Here is a 6,521-nt window from a genome sequence, read left to right on the forward strand (position 1 = left end):
CATCAGTCATCAGAAAGGGCCCAATCCTCTGTGACAATACCCAACCACACGTCACACAGCCAACACTTCAAAAGTTAAACAAATTGGATTACGAAGTTTTGCCTCATCTGCCATATTCACTTGATCTTTTGCTAACTGACTACTACTTCTTCAAGCATCTTGACAGTGTTTTCAGGGAAAACACTCCCACAACAAGCAGGAGGCAGAAAATGCTTTCCAAGAGCCTGTCGAATTCGGAAGCATGGAGTTTTATGCTACAGGAGGAAACAAACATCTCATTGGCAAAAATGTATTCATTATAATGGTTCCTATTTTTATTAATTTAAAAATGTGTTTGCTCCTAGTTATAATGATTTAAAACTCATGATCCAAAATCACAATTACCTTTGCACAAACCTAATAATATTTTTAACAGATTGGAACTTCATATAGAAAATCAGATGTTTACAAAGCTCTGATAAAAACTGGAGTATTAGGAGTCAGGGTGATGTCACTGGAGATTTTGAAGTTAGGAACACTGAAGCTCCATTCATGAATCAAAAATTGCCACTACTACTTCCATGACTCTCCTTTGACACACCCACAGAAAGCTATGACTGACTCTGAAACACTGATCCAAGCACTGTAGCTGCCTTCCTACATTCACATCTCCATGATCTTGCTTGCCAGCTAAAATGGCACCAGGAATATGATCTCTGCCTCACTTCCACCTTCCAAATTTCAAATTTCTCAAATTTCCAAATTTCTCTCATGCTGCTGTCACAGCATAATTTTCTTCCAGTACCACAGCCACAACAGATTCTTTTAAAAATTTATTTTTAATTTTCCAACCTGTGTAATTCAGGAAGGCACATAAGAATGAGCAGGACACCTGATTCACAACTGACTAAATCCAGCAGAATTTCAACCACTTAGTTTTCCTGGTCATCCAGAAGTTCCCTTCAACCCATCAGGATATCTGCTCCCATCTCCATAGCATCATCTTATCCAGGGCTACCCCGACAGGAACAACAGTCTTAGATATGAGGGTTTCTTATAAGTTAGGGAGTCACTGGTTTTTTAACTGTTTTTAGGTTTTCAAACATTTCTTTCACAGCCTATTTAAAAAGCCTCTTTTGAAAAAAAGAATACAGTCAACCCTTCACTGGTTCAAAATGTTGCTTTGTTTTGTACGCTAGCTTGCAAGCCTGGACTTGAGTACTAGGACTTATTTTGTGTATTAGAGGGAAAGAAAATTAGAAAGAGGCTGCCACAAAGCACCAAAAAATGGATGCCTTAAAGCAACAGAAATGTATTCTCTCACAGTTCTGGAAGCTGCTGCTGCTGCTGCTGCTAAGTCGCTTCAGTTGTGTCCGACTCTGTGCCACCCCATAGATGGCAGCCCACCAGGTTCCGCTGTCCCTTGGATTCTCCAGGCAAGAATACTGGAGTGGGTTGCCATTTCCTTCTCCAGCTCTGGAAGCTAGAAGTCACAAATCTGGATGGCAGCAGTGTCATGCTAATCTTTGAGGCACTGAGTGGAATCACTCTTTGCCTTTTGCAAGCTTCTTGTGGCCACCAGTCCTTGGCACCTGTTGACTCGGCTTCACCACTCCAATCTCTGCTTCTGTCATCACATGGCACTCCCCCCATAAGCCAGCACATCTCCTCTTCTTATAAGGGCCCACTCTAAACAGTATGACCTCATCTTACAGCTCTAATTACATCTGCAAAGACCCTATTTTCAGATAAGGTCATATTCACAGGTGCCAAGGCATAGCAGACACAGTTCAACTCATTACAGAGACAAAACGTAAGTCTCACATAGAGTCAGAATAGTTAGCATGAATGTTCCCTGAGAATTTCAAGAAAAATGGTAACTGATGATATGTCAGACTTCAAGCGGGACCATGGGCTTGAGTAACCTACATTTATATATGCAGTTATATAAATAAAAGGCAGGTGTATAAGACGTCAAAATTGTAAACTGATTTAAAAAGATATAACTTCAGTTCAGTCGCTCAGTCGTGTCTGACTCTTGCGACCCCATGAATCACAGCACACCAGGCCTCCCTGTCTATCACCAACTCCCTGAGTTCACTGACTCATGTCCATCGAGTCAGTGATGCCATCCAGCCATCTCATCCTCTGTCGTCCCCTTCTCCTTCTGCCTCCAATCCCTCCTAGCATCAGGGTCTTTTCCAATGAGTCAACTCTTCGCATGAGGTGGCCAAAGTACTAGAGTTTCATCTTTAGCATCATTCCTTCCAAAGAAATCCCAGGGCTGATCTCCTTCAGAATGAACTGGTTGGATCTCCTTGCAGTCCAAGGCACTCTCAAGAGTCTTCTCCAACACCACAGTTCAAAAGCATCGATTCTTCAGTGCTCAGCCTTCTTCACAGTCCAACTCTCACATCCATACATGACCACAGGAAAAACCATAGCCTTGACTAGATGGACTTTTGTTGGCAAAGTAATGTCTCCGCTTTTGAATATGCTATCTAGGTTGGTCATAACCTTCCTTCCAAGGAGTAAGCATCTTTTAATTTCCTAGCTGCAATCACCATCTGCAGTGATTTTGCAGCCCAAAAATAAAGTCTGACACTGTTTCCACTGTTTCCCCATCTATTTCTCATGAAGGGATGGGACCAGATGCCATGATCTTCGTTTTCTGAATGTTGAGCTTTAAGCCAACTTTTTCACTCTCCTCTTTCACTTTCTTCAAGAGGCTTTTTAGTTCCTTTTCACTTTCTGTCATAAGGGTGGTGTCATCTGCATATCTGAATTATTGATATTTCTCCCAGCAATCTTGATTCCAGCTTGTGTTTCTTCCAGCCCAGCGTTTCTCATGATGTACTCTGCATATAAGTTAAATAAGCAGGGTGACACTATACAGCCTTGACATACTCCTTTTCCTATTTGAAACCAGTCTGTTGTTCCATGTCCAGTTCTTTTTTTTTTTTTTAATTTTTAAACTTTACATAATTGTATTAGTTTTGCCAAATATCAAAATGAATCCACCACAGGTATACATGTGTTCCCCATCCTGAACCCTCCTCCCTCCTCCCTCCCCATACCATCCCTCTGGGTCGTCCCAGTGCACTAGCCCCAAGCATCCAGTATCATGCATCGAACCTGGACTGGCATCTCGTTTCATACATGATATTTTACATGTTTCAATGCCATTCTCTCAAATCTTCCCACCCTCTCCCTCTCCCACAGAGTCCATAAGACTGTTCTATACATCACTGTCTCTTTTGCTGTCTCGTACACATGTCCAGTTCTAACTGTTGCTTCCTGACCTGCATACGGATTTCTCAAGAGGCAGATCAGGTGGTCTGGTATTCCCATCTCTTTCAGAATTGTCCACAGTTTATTGTGATCCACACAGTCAAAGGCTTTGGCATAGTCAATAAAGCAGAAATAGATGTTTTTCTGGAACTCTCTTGCTTTTTCCATGATCCAGCAGATGTTGGCAATTTGATCTCTGGTTCCTCTGCCTTTTCTAAAACCAGCTTGAACATCTGGAAGTTCACAGTTCACATATTGCTGAAGCCTGGCTTGGAGAATTTTGAGCATTACTTTACTAGCGTGTGAGATGAGTGCAATTGTGTGGTAGTTTGAGCATTCTTTGGCATTGCCTTTCTTTGAGATTGGAATGAAAACTGACCTTTTCCAGTCCTTGGCCATTGCTGAGTTTTCCAAATTTGCTGGCATATTGAGTGCAGCACTTTCACAGCATCATCTTTCAGGATTTGAAATAGCTCAACTGGAATTCCATCACCTCCACTAGCTTTGTTCGCAGTGATGCTTTCTAAAGCCCACTTGACTTCACATTCCAGGATGTCTGGCTTTAGATGAGTGATCACACTATCATGATTATCTGGGTCATGAAGATCTTTTTTGTACAGTTCTTCTGTGTATTCTTGCCACCTCTCAAAAGAGATCAATCTTACAGTATTGTAAAGTAAAAAAAAAAAAAACCCAATAAAAAGAAATTAAAAAAAAATTCCAACTGCTTACTGAAGCTATGATGATAAAGTGAGATTACAAAAATAATAGCAAATGAAGCAACTGACAGACAACTAATCTCAAAAATATACAAGCAACTCCTACAGCTCAACTCCAGAAAAATAAACGTCCCAATCAAAATATGGGCCTAGAACTAAATATACATTTCTCCAAAGAAGACATACAGATGGCTAACAAACACATGAAAAGATGCTCAACATCACTCATTATCAGAGAAATGCAAATCAAAACCACAATGAGATACCATTTCACACCAGTCAGAATGGCTGCGATCCAAAAGTCTACAAGCAATAAATGCTGGAGCGGATGTGGAGGAAAGGGAACCCTCTTACACTGTTGGTGGGAATGCAAACTAGTACAGCCACTATGGAGAACAGTGTGGAGATTCCTTAAAAAACTGGAAATAGAACTGCCTTATGATCCAGCAATCCCACTGCTGGGCATACACACTGAGGAAACCAGAAGGGAAAGAGACACGTGTACCCCAATGTTCATCGCAGCACTGTTTATAATAGCCAGGACATGGAAGCAACCTAGATGTCCATCAGCAGATGAATGGATAAGAAAGCTGAGGTACATAGACACAATGGAGTATTACTCAACCATTAAAAAGAATACATTTGAATCAGTTCTAATGAGGCAGATGAAACTGGAGCCGATTATACAGAGTGAAGTAAGCCAGAAAGAAAAACACCAATACAGTATACTAACGCATATATATGGAATTTAGAAAGATGGTGGCAATAACCCTGTATGTGAGACAGCAAAAGAGACACAGATGTATAGAACAGTCTTTTGACTCTGTGGGGAGGGAGGGGGGGATGATTTGGGAGGATGGCATTGAAGTATGCATAATATCATAAAAGAAATGAATCGCCAGTCCAGGTTCGATGCAGGATACAGGATGCTTGGGGCTGTGATGACCCAGAGGGATGGTATGGGGAGGGAGGTGGGTGGGGGGTTCAGGATTGGGAACACGTGTACACCCATGGTGGATTCATATTGGTATATGGCAAAACCAATACAATATTGCAAAGTAATTAGCCTCTAATTAAAATAAATAAACTTAAATTTTAAAAAAAACTAAAAAAAAAAAAAAGATTTCAGCCCTAAGGAAAAAAAGAAATTCTTATCTAGATGATAAGAATTGAGGATCCAGTCTGGTGGAGGCCCTGCCATCTAGATATTGCTGCTGGCTGCAGCAATAGTAGAAAGTGCATGGAGTGCCACACTGCTTTCCCAGGCTTTGGACTAGAAGTGACATAGATCACTCTGTCACAGCCCATTGATCGGCATTAATTTCATTTAAGATAAATATAAAATTTTCTCTAAAAAGAGATTGATCAATTGTGGAAATATGGACTTCCAGAAAGATAAGATGTTAATTATTCTATTTTTGTACAGATCTTCTCTATAAATTCCCAGCTTCCAAATCTAACCTTAGTGTACTAAAAAAGGTACAGAGTCTATGATTCATGTATTCACTCAACAAGTATTTATTGACCACCTACTAGGTGCTAAGTATTGGATCTTGGGATTCAAGTTTAAGTAAAGCATGGTCTCTGCTCCCAGGACACCTTGTAACAATCTAGGAGGATGAATAAGTGAGTCAATACACAATTAGAGGGCCATTCTATAAATGCTACACAAATGTTAAATATAGGGTTATATCAGATCAAGAGAACAGCTAAATAACCCAAGTTGCAAGTGGGGTGATCAGAAAAATCTTTGTACCCATAGGAAGCAATTCTAGAACTGAATTATAAAGAGTGCAAAAGAGTTCACAAAGGTTTTTCAGACAAAGGAAACAGTATATACAGATACAAATTGTGAGCAATAGTTCAGCACATTCTGTGAACTATAAGAAGTTCAGTATGACTAGATTAAAAGGAGAAGTGAGGATGGCAGGAGGCAGGAGGTAGGGAGAGGGCAGAGGTAGTTTATTGCTAAAGCAAGGTCCAAATTATGAGAACTTTACATGACAAGGGCAATGAAGAAGGTAGTAAACTTAACCAGTATTCACCAATATTCATTCTCCTCTCCTCTGAGCACAAGGAAGACCATATTTCCCACCACTTGGGGCTAAAGTGGATGGCAGAGGTATCTTTATAACTAGTTCTGATCAATGGGCTGCGACAGAGGGATCTATATCACTTCCAGTCCAAAGCCTGGGAAAGCAGTGTGGCACTCCATGCACTTTCTACCCTTGCTGCAGCCAGCAGCAATATCTAGATGGCAGGGCCTCCACTAGACTGGATCCTCGAGCAGCTTTAAGGCAGAGCATGGACCCCATCTTTCCTAACCTAGGGGGCATGCAGAATGAATAAGACTTAAATCTTTGCCTTGTGAAGCCATTGAGGTCTGCAGCTAATTTGTTATCATAGCCTAACCTAGCATTAACCTGACTAAGTAAGGGTGCAACTGCAAGAAAATTTCATCAGGAGAATCACTTTAAAAGACTTGCATTAAAAAAGATAAAATAAAATAAAAGACTTGCATTTTAGAAGTAT

This window comes from Bos mutus, chromosome 6 (assembly GCF_027580195.1).
Source record: "Bos mutus isolate GX-2022 chromosome 6, NWIPB_WYAK_1.1, whole genome shotgun sequence".
In the NCBI taxonomy this organism is placed as follows: domain Eukaryota; kingdom Metazoa; phylum Chordata; class Mammalia; order Artiodactyla; family Bovidae; genus Bos; species Bos mutus.